Source organism: Pteronotus mesoamericanus, unplaced genomic scaffold (genome assembly GCF_021234165.1).
Source record: "Pteronotus mesoamericanus isolate MK-2021 breed Mesoamerican mustached bat unplaced genomic scaffold, CSHL_Meso_final contig_130, whole genome shotgun sequence".
In the NCBI taxonomy this organism is placed as follows: Eukaryota; Metazoa; Chordata; class Mammalia; order Chiroptera; family Mormoopidae; genus Pteronotus; species Pteronotus mesoamericanus.
In genome coordinates, this window is record NW_026555060.1 from 11,393,247 (window position 1) to 11,408,473 (window position 15,227).

Here is a 15,227-nt window from a genome sequence, read left to right on the forward strand (position 1 = left end):
CCGGTACTATAATTGTTAATATTTAGCTGAGTCACACAGATGAGGTTAAGAAGGCTTTGATAACTGAACTTAATCAAGGTAAAAACAGTAAATCACTTCATTTCACATTCTTGCACCCATAACAAATACCTGTGCACACTTTTTCCAGATTCTGATGTTTGCTGAGTCAGCTGTTTCTCAACAAGACTAGTGAGCATTAAAATATCTCCTGCAAAGGAGCTTCCGTAAGCTGCACAAATGTCTCATTACAAGAAGTCTTCCACCAACAAATTAAAAACGGGCCTTCTCTTTTTTTAATCTTACAACCAGTAAGATAAAAAACTAAGTGTTGGAAGAGTTAAGTATTGGGGATGACTAACAAGATGGCAGTTGGTGAAGGAAACCTTTTCCTTAGGCGGCCTAACAGGAAGTCAGGTTTCCACATGAATCCGGATGTGCCGTCAGGGGGGCTAACTCAACGAGGACACACGCCAAAGGTTGGAAGGCTCTTGCCTTTGGCTGAAACACTATGATTATGAACTAAAGTGGTAAAAGGTCACTGTTTCAAGACCTGTATAGTTGAAAGCAAGGAACTAGAATCACAAAGACATTCATATTTTTTTACAATGTAATTTCAAAAATGGATTTACTTTATATGTAAAGAATGGCATTATTAAGGATGGTGAGAACTGCACTTTAAAAATTGAATGGTTCCTCTCCTTTAGCATTTTACAGATGTTTTATCTTCTCTTCTGATTTATCTTCAACTCACCGTGATTTATAACTTTTTTTTTTTTTGCTACAAGTTTTTCTGTGCTTCCACTTTAATGCCAGATAGCTCATGATTTGTAAGTACCAATGCACAGAACCATGTATTCCTTTATGGCCATAATTATTCCCTAAGACTCCTGCTTCGTAACTGTTTTTATTTTTGGACTGTTATTTATTTCTTTAATCAAGGCACACTTTACCTTAACATAGAGAGACCACCTACAATACTGAGACTTTCAAGAATTTAAAGAAAAAGCACATGAAGCCCCAGGCACTGACTGGTACTGAGGTACCTGGACTTGCAGCAGTTACCTTCGGGGAGCTGTGCAGCTTGGCGGTACAGGAGTGAAGAGCACACACAGATTCTGAGTTAGAGCTAATGTAGTCAGATGCTGACATGAGCTACTACGAAGAGCAAGGTCATCAGAGTTTAAAGCTGTGGACTGCTTAGGAACTCTTTTCTTTTGAATTCTGCCCTGCTTCTCCTCCAGTATCCTTATTGTTCTTTGGATGACAACTACAAAACCTGGTTGGAGGAAACGTTTACTCTCATCTATCGGTTAGAAATGTGTAAGAGGTAACGCTCCATTTTCTCTGGGATGGAGGGATTATGCAGTTCACCTGCACTCTTTCCCTTGAGGCTTTTCACGTTAGGAGGTGTGTGTACACAGGCAGGTGCTCCTGGCTCTGGGGCGGGCTTCATGGCTGACCGTCCACGGTCACCCCCAGGCAGCATGCCGTGGGCGCACCCCGCTGCTGCCTTCCTGCAGTGCCTGCCCCAGCTGCCCCTGCTCTCCGCTCACACTGCTCGCGGCCTAGTGCAGGAGAAACCCAACCACTGTGAACAATGGGCGACAGTGTAAGTTTAAGGTTTCCGGTCTCCAGCTGCAGACCTTTTCCATCACCTGTTTCTTATCTCTGCAGACTCTCTTGGGTTCTCTCAGGGGCAGCCCAGGTCTTTCCTGTTGCTTTTCCGAGGCACTCCCCTCCCCCCGCCCCTTCCCCCATGGCTCTCTTCTCTCTTGCCAGTGATTTTGGTGCATTAACCTTGCAGTGGACTGAATGTATTCCCTCCAAATTCACACGTACAATCCTAACCTCCCAGTGTAATGGTATCAGGAGGTGGAGCCTTTGGAAGGTCATGAGAATGGAGCCCTCATGAATGGGATTAGTGTGCTCATAAAAGGAACCCCAGAGAGCTCTCCTGCCCTCCTCCTGCCACATGTGATCACAAAGAGAAGATGGCAGTCAGCAACCCAGAAGAGGGCTCTCACCAGAACCCGACCATGCTGGTACCCTGCTCTAGGGCTTTAAGCCTCCAGGGCTGTGAGAAGTAAATTTCTGTTGTTTATAAGCCAGTCAGTCTATGGTACTTTGGTATAGCAGCCTGAAGCATTAAAGACCTCATGGAGAAGAGAGGGGTTGTCCAGCAGGAACTCATTCACCATCCCTTCTTTCTACTTCTAAACTTTCTTCTTCAATTACACAACATGAATTAATTTACCCTTTCTGCGGTGCAGGGAAAGAGGGGTGAAGCATACTCCCTCTAAACATATAACTCATCTGCCTCCAGTCTTGAAACATTAAAATGTGGAATAAATGTTCATCTCAGAGTAAGAAAATAGGGCATTTCCAACCCTGTTCTGTACCCACGCTTCTCCGCAGGCCCCTCGTGCGGCCTCAGGGACCCCACACCAGCGGAGCCCACCGCCGACCGGCCAGGCCCTCCCTGGCCATCCCATCCCGAAGCAGCTGCTCAGCCCCATGCGATCACTTGGGTTCTTTCTCCACTTTAATCGTCCTTCAGAGCACTTCCCTTCATAATGAGATCGAATTAACCTGTCTTCCTCCCACGGCAGTGTTAGCTTCAAGAAAGCAGGGCCTTGTTTTGTTCTCCACCAGGACTGGCCCTGGATCAGTGCCTGCTACATGGCAAGTCAAACAATATGGTAGTTACTAAATGAGTGAACTATTAACTTCCAACAGTACTGTCCTGCTTTTTCCTTTGTTGTTGAACACACACCCCCCCCCTCACACCCCCACCAACAGTAAGAGTCCTTGAACTCTGTTTCCTCTTCAAGCTACTGCCCTAACCCCTTTCTATTCTTTCAGAGCAAAGTTACTTACTGTAGGTGGTATATATGTTCCCCATCTCTACTCACTGACTTCTATTCTTTCTTAAACTCCCTAAGCTCTTGAATTCTGGCATGAAGCGTTAAAATCCCCTTCTGTCAGGAGTCGGATGGAGTGCTTAACTTATTATCTCACTTAATCCCCCACCAGCTCTTGATATTAACATCTTCAGTCCACAGATGCAGAAACTGAATTTCTTGCAAGGGCATGGAGATGGTGTGTGAGAACTGGATTTGAATCCAGGCCCATTTCAATACGTTGACCTTGCTAAGGTGTTCTGTAATTTATCCGATAATGTCAGTCTCCTCCAATGGCTGGTGTGTGCTACATAACCCATCTCTATGTTGATACAATAGTGACCGTTTTGACTAACCTTTTCCAATCACGGTGTAACCGTTAGGAGGAGAGCAAGCTGGTTTTTCTTAACAGGCATGTACAGCACAGTTGCTAGAGAGGTAGATAACGACCTGTACAGAGCAATTCCCCTCTGAGAGCCCAAGGTGTTACACCAGGCTTCTTAGCCGGTGCTTTCTGTGACAGAGCTTCCAGCGCACAAGTCAGACTTACACCAAAGTGGCCTTTTCAAAGCAACAATTAACAAGAGATTTAGTAATACTTTTAAGTACTAACAGTTTTTATGAGAAAAAGGAACAAAAACCATTACTAACATCTTTTATAATTTTAGAAATAATATACATTTCCTAGATATTTTCTATTCCCATACTATCTGCCTTTAAAACCAAGGTCACTGAAGAACGTTGGGACTGAATGAAAAAGTCTAAAAATGCTGAAAGACATCCTGAATTCCTCATGTACCTGTTCAGTAAACTTGGTAAAACATCAGTGCTGTGGCCTATGATTTGGATCTGGGGAATTTTTCATTTTTAGAAGGGCTGCTCAGGGAAAATAAGACAAATTGCTTTACTTATAAGAAAGAGAGCAGAAGTGGCTTTGGTTCTTCCATCTACTATGAATGAGTCTGGGCAAGACAATAATCTTATTGGCTTCAGTTTCTCTCTTTAACAAGGGAGAATTACACTGGATTGTCATTTCTCAAAGTGTGGTTTGCAAACCTTGCAGAGGGTCCCACAATCCCTTTTCATACTAATACTGAGATGTCATTTGCCTTTTCCCCTAGGTTGACATTTGCAGCATTGCCCTGATGGGCAAAAGGGAGAATTGGGAGACACAGCTGTGGTACCTTAGCATGAATTAAGGCAGAGACAGCAAACTGTTCAAGCAGTCACATTCTCTCCCACACTCTCTCAGTAGAACAACAAAAAGGTGGTACAAATTTTTATAAACTGTGATCCCGATGTGCTTTTTTAAAATTCTGAGTGCTGAAGTAGAGGTTTCACAGGTGAATTTTACCAAACATTCAAAGAAGAACTAACACCTGTCCTCAAACTATTTCAAAAAATTCAAGAGGAGGGAAGCCTTTCAAGCTCATTTTATGAGGTCAACATTATTCAGATAAAAACACTACAAAGAAAATTACAAGCAAATATCCCTGATGAACATAAATGCTAAAATCCTCAACAAAATATTAGCAAACCGAATACAGCATAACATTAAAAAGATCACACACCATGGTCAAGTGGGATTTACTTCAGGGATGAAAGGTTGATACAGTATCTACAAATCAATAAATGTGACACACCACATAAAGAAAATGAAGGATAGAAACCACATGATGATATCAAAAGATGCAGAAAAGGCATCTGATAAAATCCACCACCAATTTATGATAAAAACTCTCAGCAAAGTGTGGATAGAGGGAACACACCTCAACATAACGAAGGCCATATATAACAAACCCACAGCCAACACCATACTCAATGTGAAAAACACTAAAAGTGTTTCCCTTAAGATTGGGAACAAGACAGGGATGTCCACTTTCACCTCTCCTATTCAGCATAGTACTGGAAGTCCTAGCCACAACAATCAGACAACAAGAAATAAAAAGCATCCAATTTGGAAAGGAAGAAGTAAAGCTGTCATTATATGTAGATGACATGATACTGCATATAGAAAACCCAATAGATTCCACCAAAAATTTACCGGATCTAATAAGTGAACTCACTAAAGTAGTAGGATACAAAACAAATATCCAGAAACCAGTTGCATTTTTATACACCAATAATGAACTATCAGAAAGAGAAACTAAGAACAATCCCATCTACAATTGCATCAAAAAATGAAATACCTAGGAATAAATTTAACCAAAGATATAAAAGACATGTACTTGGGAAATTATTGATGCTGAAGAAGATATGAATAAGTGGAAGCATATACTGCATTCATGGATAGGAAGAATTAACATCATTAAAATGACCATACTACCGAAAGCAATCTCTAGATTCAATGCAATTCTTATCCAGAAACCAATGGCATATTTCACAGAACTAGAATGAATATTCCAAAAATTTATATAGAACCATAAAAGAACCCAAATGGTCACAGCAATCTTGAGAAAGAAGAACAAAGTTGGAGTTATCACACTAACTGATATCAAACTATACTCTAAAGTCAAAGTAATCAAAAGAGTATGGTACAGGCATAAAAACAGATATATAGATCAGTGGAACAGAATAGAGAGCCCAGAATTAAATCTATGCCTTTATAGTAAATTAATATTTGACAAAGTAGGCAAAAACAATGCAATGGGGTAAACATAATCTATTCAGTAAATGGTGTTGGGAAAATTGGACAGATGTGTGCAAAAAAAAAAATGAAACGACCATCTTCATACACCATACACAAGAATAAACTCATGACAGATTAAAGACTTAAATGTTAAGACTCAAAACCAAAAACCTAGAAGAAAATACAGGCAGTAAAATCTCAGACATTTTTTATAGCAGTATTTTTTTTCTGAAACATCTCAACAAGCAAGGGAAAGAAAAGAAAAAATAAGCAAATAGGTCTACATCAAACTAAAAAGTTTTTGCACAGCAAAGGAAACCATCAACAAAATGAAAAGACAGCCACTGAATGGGAGAACATATTCGCTAATGATATATCTGATAAGGGGCTAATATTCAAAATTTGTAAAGAGTTTATTGAACAACAGCGAAAACCCAAATAATCCAATTAAAAAATGGGCAAAGGACCTGAATAGACTCTTCTCCAAAGACGACATACAGATGGCCAAAAACCATATGAAAAGATGTTCAATGTCACTAATCATCAAATGCAAATTAAAACCACAATGAGGTATCAGCTCATACTTGTGAGAATGGTTATCATCAATAAATCAACAAATAACAAGAGCTGGTGAGGATGTGGAGAAGGGGAACACTTGTGCACTGTTGGTGGAATGTAGATTGGTGTAGCCACTGTGGAAAGCAGTATGGAGATACCTCAGAAAAATAAAAAATTGATCTGCCTTATGACCCAGTGATTGAGCTTCTGGGAATTTATCTGAAGAAACCTGAAACACTAATTTGAAAGAACATACACACTCTATGTTTATTGCAGAATTATTTACAATAGCCAATATTTGGAAGCAGCCCAAGTGTCCCTCAGGAGCATGTATAAAAAGATGTGGCACATTTAAACAATGGGATATTACATTGCTGTAGAAAAGAAGGAAATCTTACCCTTGTGACAGCATGGACAGACCTGGAGAGCATTATGCTAAGTGAAATATACCAGTCAGAAAAAGATAAGCATGTAAGATTTCACTTACATGTGGAATCTAACGAACAAAATGAACTCACAAGCAAAACAGAGACAGTCTCATAGCGATCAGGCTGACAGTTGTGGGGGCAGAGGCTGGGGGACTGGGTTGTGGGGGGTGGGCAATATAGCACAACATAGCGAATGAGGGACTAGGTAGATACGAGACTTCAACAGTTTTCAAGGAAGCCAGGCTTTAAAGATATTTGCAAAAAACTAAAAATCACTGCCAGTCCTCTCATTAACGTTTTGTTTTGAAAAATAGTCACTTACATAAAATGTTATTTATGTTAAGCTGCAGTAAGCTTAACGTAAATTTATTATCTTAGCATGAACTCATAAATACCTATTTTTCAGTTCATAATCTCAAATATGGTAAATACCAATAGATATAACTGACACAAACAAAGTTCCTTTGGGTCCTCAATAATTTTTAAGAGTATAAAGGGGTCCTGAAACAAAAAAAAATTTTTTAAAGCATTTTTGAAGTAGATAAAATCAAGTATGTCAGCTCTTTTGAGATTCTATGTTTTTTTTCCTCTGTGTGTGAATGAAATAGAAAATAAAATCTGGAAATGTCTTGCTTTTGGTAAATTTTTGTTTCTCTCACATTTGTTTTCTTTTGAAACTATGATATGGCAGATCCATACGACAGAGTTTTGAAAATAAAGTGCCTAAAGTTAATTTATCTAATAAAAATGTCAGTTATAAATGTCAGTTATAATTAAAATATCACTACTGGGAAATGTTAGAATACAGATTTTATAATAAAATGCTGGAAAAAATCTTATAAGTATGTAATGCTTCAGATATTTATTTTACTTAATTTGAATTTATATTCATGAAATATCTCATAAATTATATTTAAACTAATGGCATTTTTATTTTTCGCTCAATTTTAAGAAATATTATCACAAGATTCTCCTGGTAGTATACAACAAAGTCTGTCCAGAAAAAGTCCAGCCATTGTTAATATAACGAGAATGGTTTGTGTGACAGGGATGTAACCTGGCAGCCAAGGAGAGTGGACTGGAATGCACATCCATGAACCATGACGACTTCACTGTACTAGTCAGTGGGGGCTATAGACACCACTGAGTGAGCATGTGTCCTGTGTGGCTTTCACATTCAAAATGACTGAGCCAGTACAGCAATGAATCTGCACCACAGTTTGTGTTAAGGTTGAGCAGTCCTCTGAGGAAGCTATTTGGATGATTCAGGAGGCCACGGCCATGGGCAACTGGTGACTGGCAGTTTCATCACGACAACGTGTCTGCTCATGCATCACATCTTGTGCAAGGTTTTTGGTGAAACATCAAATCATTCACGTGACTTAGACCCACTACAGCCCAGACTTGGCACCCTGCAACTTCTGGCTTTTTCCAAAGCTAAAGTTACCTTTGAAAGGGAAGAGATTTCAGATCGTCAACAAGATTCAGGAAAATACAATGGGGCAGCTGATGGCAACTGGGAGAACTGCGTGAGGTCCCAAGGTGCCTACTTTGAAGGGGACTGAGGCATCATCGTCCTACGTACAATGTTTCTTGTATCTTGTGTCTTCTTTAATAAATGTCTCTATTTTTCATAACACATGGCTGGATACCTTCTGGACAGACTTCGTATACTAAAATCTTTTTTCTTTTTTTGATAGAGTACTGTTTTTTAGAGAACTATTATCAACATGCTTTCAAAAATCATTTTAAATTATTTTATCAAAACCAAAATAATCATTAGTTGCTGTTGCTAGTTTAAGTTAAATGCTAGAATTTCTGTAAACGTTTTAGGATTTTGGTGCCAATTAACTTAAAGACGGGAATAATATGTTTACTCTATCAAAAGCATCACTAGATTTATTAATTTCTATTCCTAGGAGTATTAGACTTTGTTACAAACATAAAATGCCTAACCTATATTTTTGGCTTGCTCAACATTCTAAATAGCCCTGTCACAACTTCTTTGCTTTTATTCCTGCTCAACTCATCACACCAGCCATCTGCCTAAATAAAGATGTAAGCATCTGCTATATGGCAACTGTCTCAGGGGCAGATGTTTCCATCCTGTGCTCATGTCACTGGGGCTGGATACATTATTTGAACAGATGTACACAATTGGAAAGTGTTGTGTCCCACAGTGAAATGTCTCCAACTGCTTTCTATCAAAGTACATAACTGCTATTTGCACCTGCATTTATGTTAACGATATAAAGGCAGCAGGGGTCTGACAAAGTGAGATGCGCAGCTATGAAATATATTTACATGGTTAATTGGAGTTTCTGAGAGACTCTGTTGCCAAATGGCCACAGTGACATTGATACATGCCCAAGCAGATCACCTGATTAGTAGCCTGCTTTTTAGGCAGTGGAAATATGGCTATTTTTAAGAACAAAACAACCTGAATTTACTACTAAGAATATTCCAAGCCCTAATATTTTATCTCAAAATAGGAAAATAACTTCCAGTATAAGGTCTTTTAGGCCACCCAGGTCATTTCCATTTTGCAAGGAAATTTCTATAGGTGTGTGTGTGTTTCCCATTTGTACTTCTGTCAACAGCATAACATACTAATAATCCATAGGGGTATTTTGCAGAGGTTATTGCATTGGAAAGTTCCAATTTCCAACATTAAGGAGTTAACCAAAAACAGCTTGAAAAATGTCAATTTGTACTTGGTCTGCAACATAAAATGGCACCAAAAAAATCCAAGAACAGCATTTACACCACTAGTTAAGATCAAAACGTTTCCATATGAATGTCACATATTTGGAAACATAATATTTTGGTAATACATAGGGAATGTTTTCCCCCCAGTAATGAGGTCACAAAGCCATGTTAACCACTAAAGGCAAAACATCAAATTACAGTGGTTCTCCTCGCTACTGTGCATTGAATGTGAAGGCTGAAGAGCCAAAGAGTTTGCAGTAATAGTTGTCTTTGTAGCTTTCTTTACTGAGCAAAGAAATTGTGGTCACTTTCAAATAACGCATTTATTACTTTATTAACTTGACTCTGATAAAATCAACTTTGCATAAAGTTATGCGGTCTGCGTTAAATGGCTCAGTTAGTTGTGGCATCATCCCACAACCAAAAGGTTGAGGGTTCGATTCCTAGTCAGGGTACATACCCAGGTTGTGGGTTGATCCCTGGTCCTGGCATGTATGACCCCCTGTCTGGGCACATACCGGAGGCAATCAATCAATGTTTCTCATGCACATTGATGGTTCTCTCTCTCTCCTTTCCTCTCTTGCCAAAAGGAATGAAAAACATGTCCTCAGGTGAGGATTAAAAAATGTTACCCCAATTAACTTTTAGTCCCCAAATTATTCTGCAATTTATACTGTTCTTTAAAAGAGTTTATAAGGTGCATTTACACACAACTGATCTCCATTATTCATTCACAGATGATGTATTTGCAAATTCATCTTCTTGCCTAAATTTATTTACAATCCACAAAATCCATACTGGTGGCATTTTTGTGGTCGGTTGTGGGTATGTACAGGTAAAAAATTTGAGTCACCTGATGTGCATGTTCTCAGCAATAGTTGATGGGGCCTCTGCCTTATTTCAGCTCTCGTAAGCAAATGTCCTTTTCATGGTATATTCAGTAACGTAATTTTCGTATTTTCCCTTTTTGTGTTTAAAATAGCACTCAAGAATAGTGTGCCACGCTGTCCAGTGTTCCTAAGTGTAAGACTAATGTGCCTCATGAAGAAAACACACGTTAGATCAGCTTTGTTTAGTCATGAGTTATAATGTTGTGTCTGTGAGTTGAATGTATAGAAATGAACAACATAAATTAAATGAGGTGTCTTCAAACTGAAATGCACATAAAACTAGGTTCTGTATTGATAGTTGGCGAAAGTGTTGTGTTGTGACCAGAGGCTCACAAGTACCTAACCCTGTATTTCCCTTAGGAGCAATGGTTCACTATTCACTAATCCAGTGCTTCTGGTATTGCAAATGAGAATTGACTGTATCTTACTTATTTGCCTGCTTCCGGTGAGAACTCTTACGCCCATTAGAAAGTAGAAGGGACTGAGGCTCACTGATTTAGCCAAGATCATAGGGCCTCAAAAGAAGGGCAGAAGGATTACTAGAGCTCAATTGTCCAGCTCTTAGTGTTCTTTCACCAGAATGAGAGGAGAGGAGAGGATGAGAAGGAGAAGAAAAAAATAGGAAAGGAGCTTAAGAAATAGCTTTAATACCATATTTGACAAAGTGAACTATAGTTAGATAACTATAATAAACCATTTTTAGGTTAAATCCTCATAAAATGTAAACTCTGCTTAAATAGGCAGCCCACTTTTGTTCATTGGAACTGAGCTATAAGTGAGTAGAGCTTAGTTTGATTTTTCCCCCCTTTGTTCTTTGCCTCTCCAAAGACAATAAATGTTGGTTAAATAAACACATTGACCTGAGGACTCCATGTTGGTGTTTCATTAAAAAAACAAAGGTTAAAATATTATCACATCATCTAAGTAATATGATTTAAAAAATGATTGTTTAAAGCATTTTCATCAAAATTTAATATGTATTGATAACCCACTACATGCCAAGGTAATATAAAGCTTGCCAAAGACAAAATTGATCAAGAAGTTTATAAAGAACCCAAATGATACTAATTGTCTAAAATAAGTAAGGTCACCCTGGCTGGGTGGGTCAGTTGGTTGGAGTTTTGTCCTGTGCACCAAAAGGTTGTGGGTTCGATCCCTAGTCGGGGCATGTACAGGAGGCAACTGATTGATGTCTCCCCTACCCCGCCTCCCTGCGCTGACACTTGAAATCAGTAAACACCTTTGGGTGAGGATTAAAAAAAAAAAAATAAGTAGGGGCATTTTTCTAAACTTAAACAAAAAAGAAATCAATTAACTAGCTGCTCCAAATGTTCCTTACTTGAGTTCCAAATGCTACACTCACTAATACCAAAATGCTTATGTATGTAAGATACATATTTTCATGTCTATAAGACACAGGAATATATTTTTAGGCTCAGCCACACTTATTTTAAAAGTATTTTACTGAATCAGAAAATACAGCGTTTTTGTTTTTTTTTAAACAAATCTAAATCTCAATTCACAGTACAGACAGTAATGGCTATATTGCTTCACAGTTCAATAACGTGTAGGCCCTGAGAATTAGTAGGAGCTGTTCCGTGAGTGCACATTTAGCTAACTGCACTGGTTCCACGGGGCATCATTAAGAACACTGTGTCTTGGATCAAAACATTTGCTGTCTTCGGACCCCCATTTATTTTTTACTCTCATTGAATAAAAATAGCGCTCACAATTTTAAAACTATGTTTAAACACCACAAATGTTATGACAGAACTGAGAAGCATTAGAAAGCCTATATGAGAAGACCTTCCTACTTGCCACAGACTCACCCAGGAAATGGCAAAACTGAATTGTGAAACTAGCACATGACTAGGAATTTGAATGACTCCAGTGAAACAGAGCCTCCCTGGACTGAAATGAAGGCTTTCCTCACCAATGAACAGCGGGACCTGTTTTAGTCAACTGTGCGGCCGACTAAAATTCATCCTGCTTCCTCCAACATGCAAACTTCAATCCTTAATTGGCATACCCACAGTGAACCTCTTTCTGGCACGTAAAAAACATAAATTGTTCCTGTTGGAGAAGCATTTGGCAAAGTTGCTCACTTGTCAATTTCCTTATCTGTCAAATAAATAAATTCATTTGCATTTTCAATCACTGTGGTGGTTTTATCTTTTCCTTCAACAAATTTAAAGTGGAAGTTACAACAACTGTAGTGGGCCTTATCATATTTTCATGCCCATTTTGTCCCTCAAAAACATGGTTTATTATTTGTTATAATTTGCTATTTCCAACACAATATGCTCACCCTTATATTTCTATTGGTTTCTCATTTGAAAATGTCAAATAAAAAAAGGAAGTTATGGGAAAACCTTGTCCCCCAAATCTTGTCCCCAAATCCCAAATGCATGAGAAGACAGAAAATTGTAACAAAATAAGTTTAATGAACTTCTGAAGAGTCTATAAGAAATATCTTCACACAGAAAGGAATAGTGATGACACTAAACTATAATGGAACACTTTTAATATAGTATAAATGATCATTACAGGGATGTTATAACATTAAGTGTCTTTATTCAAAATTTAAAAAATTTAAATAGAAGAAACTAGAATTTCTAATTAGTTTCCTCTACTTTTTTCCTAGCTTCAAATCCACACCCCTGAGTCCTAAATTCCCCTTGCTTGACTTCTATATAGGTGTTATTGTCCTGAGCAAATGTCACCTCCTCTCTGCTATGCTGTTTCCAGACCAGGCTCAGAATTCTGGCTTAATCAATTGTCCCTCCATCCAGGTTCTCAAAGTATGTCATACTCACTTTTAATACAGCATTTGTCATGCTGTATTTTAGTTAATTACATACATGTCTGCTGTTCTAATAGAATTCTGTTTTGCAGAAGCACAGGCTCTGTCTGATTTACCTTTGGATCCCTCAGAGCACCTGACATAGCTCCTGGTAAGTATTGTCTGGTGATCATTAAATATGCTTCCACAATATGATATTTTATTAGGAGACAGTATGTGATGCGCTACATTTTCTTAAGCCCTGTAATTCCACTGGTGATGTCCTACCTGAAATCCATATATTAATGTGTATGATATGTGTGCACGTTTACAAGCCTGAAATTCAAAAGTACCATAATTTCTAATTAAGAAATGGCATGTACCCAGCAAACTTCTCATGTTGCATAAATGATTATATTCAATGACAGAAATATAAACAAAATCATAATTTAAAAATCTGGTACTTTTTTGTTAAAAATATTAATAGAATCCAGGCTACAGAGAAATCTTTTGACAGGTAAATGAGTAAATTAATGAATAACTGAGTGATTCTTAGGCTTCAAATATACTATACTATTCCTTACTGATATAATTTACCATGATATAAATTCTAATTTCTGCCTTATTTGGCTTAAAATAGTTTAAAGTATTCATATGTGTAATTAACCACAGTATGTTTGACCAGAGAAGAAGAAGGGAAATGATCTAAAAAGTAGATTATAAATATTCTCTATAAATTTACAGTGTTACACCAGGGACAAATAGTGAGTTTTGGATTTTGATTGATCTAGGTTCAAATCTTAGCTGAGTCACTTAATGGTTGGTGATCTTGGTAAAAGTTCCTCAACCTTTACAATACAGATTATATCCAACTTATTGTTAAGATTAAATAAAACAAAGGATGTAAAGTTATAGGTACAATGGCTGTAATACTGAAGGCACCTCACTAATTCAGCTCTTCTAGCTATTATATCTCTTTCTCTGTCGAATTCTGGATTTGGGGCTTGAGTAGCCTTTGTCCCAGAAAGGAGTGATGAAGAATTTACTAGAGCTAATAAAATCCTAGCTAGGCTTGAAGGTGTCTTATATTCTGGCCAAGTCAATGGAGGTAACTTAGCTTATGCAACAGCTCAGAGAGGTAGACACAAAAACAAAACAAAATCAACCTTGATGAGAAGCAAAGTAGGCAAGAGGTTGAGCGGTGACATGTTGTTTTCTTTTTTACTTCCCTGTATTAGCCAGAAACCAAGTAGCTCATTCTTTAGTTACTCACACAGATTCATAGTCTTTCAGAATTTAAAAAATTTCTAGTAATATTGGCTTTACTAATAGGGAAACTGAGGCTTACGGGCAAAATACCTTGTCTGAGGTTCAATAGCCAGTTGGAGGTAGATCTGAGACAGGAGCCCACTTTCCTGACACTTATTCCAATACTCTTTCTTCTGAGCAGTCACACCTCTCCTTACTTGCTCAGATGACGAGGGTGAGATCAGCGAGGACGCCAAACTTCCAAACCCAATACTGCAGAAACCTTCCAAAGATATACATGCACCAGAAAATATTCACAGGGAATGCACACCTTTTATTTCGAGGTAGGGTTTACTGTCCTCCCTCTCATTCCCATCTCCTTTCTTGCCCTAGTGTTTGAGGCTGGCTGTTGCGTGACTCTCGAGAACTCTTACTCTCCCTTTGGTCAAATGTCTGGATAAGAACCAAGCCAGGGGGTATGCTCTGTGTTCACTTCCCATGGGTCCCCTTCGGTCATGCTTGGCCTTCTAAGACAAGTAGGCATTGCAAGCAGGAGACAGCCATGTCCAGATCATTCCATTAGCCTCCACACATGGACTGAGCCCAGGTATCAGTCACAACCATTAATAACAGTAGCCACCGTCATCTTATAAGTGCCTACTATATAATTGCTACTATGCAAGTAGCAATATGCTGGGTGATTCACATATATTTACTCCTTTAATCCTCATATAACCTGTAGGGTAGGACTTACTATCTTCATTTTATAGATTTATAGATGAGAAAGCTTAGGTCAAGTGATATACCTAAGGTTATGCAATTCAGTGGCAGAACTGGGTTTCAAACCCAGACTTCATGTTTTCAATAGTTACGACATTAGCCGTTTTCCTTGGAAGAGAGATCAAAGAGTGTTGCCACCAGGTAAGGGTTCTTTATAGCAAATTTACTCCATTTGCTAAAAGTTACATATTCTACTAAGGAAGCCCAATTGCGCATCAATAAATACATTATTTTTCTGTGTGAAAGATTATATGTAGATGAAGGGGAAAGACTTGAATTCCTCCTAAAAGTTACGGTTCGCCC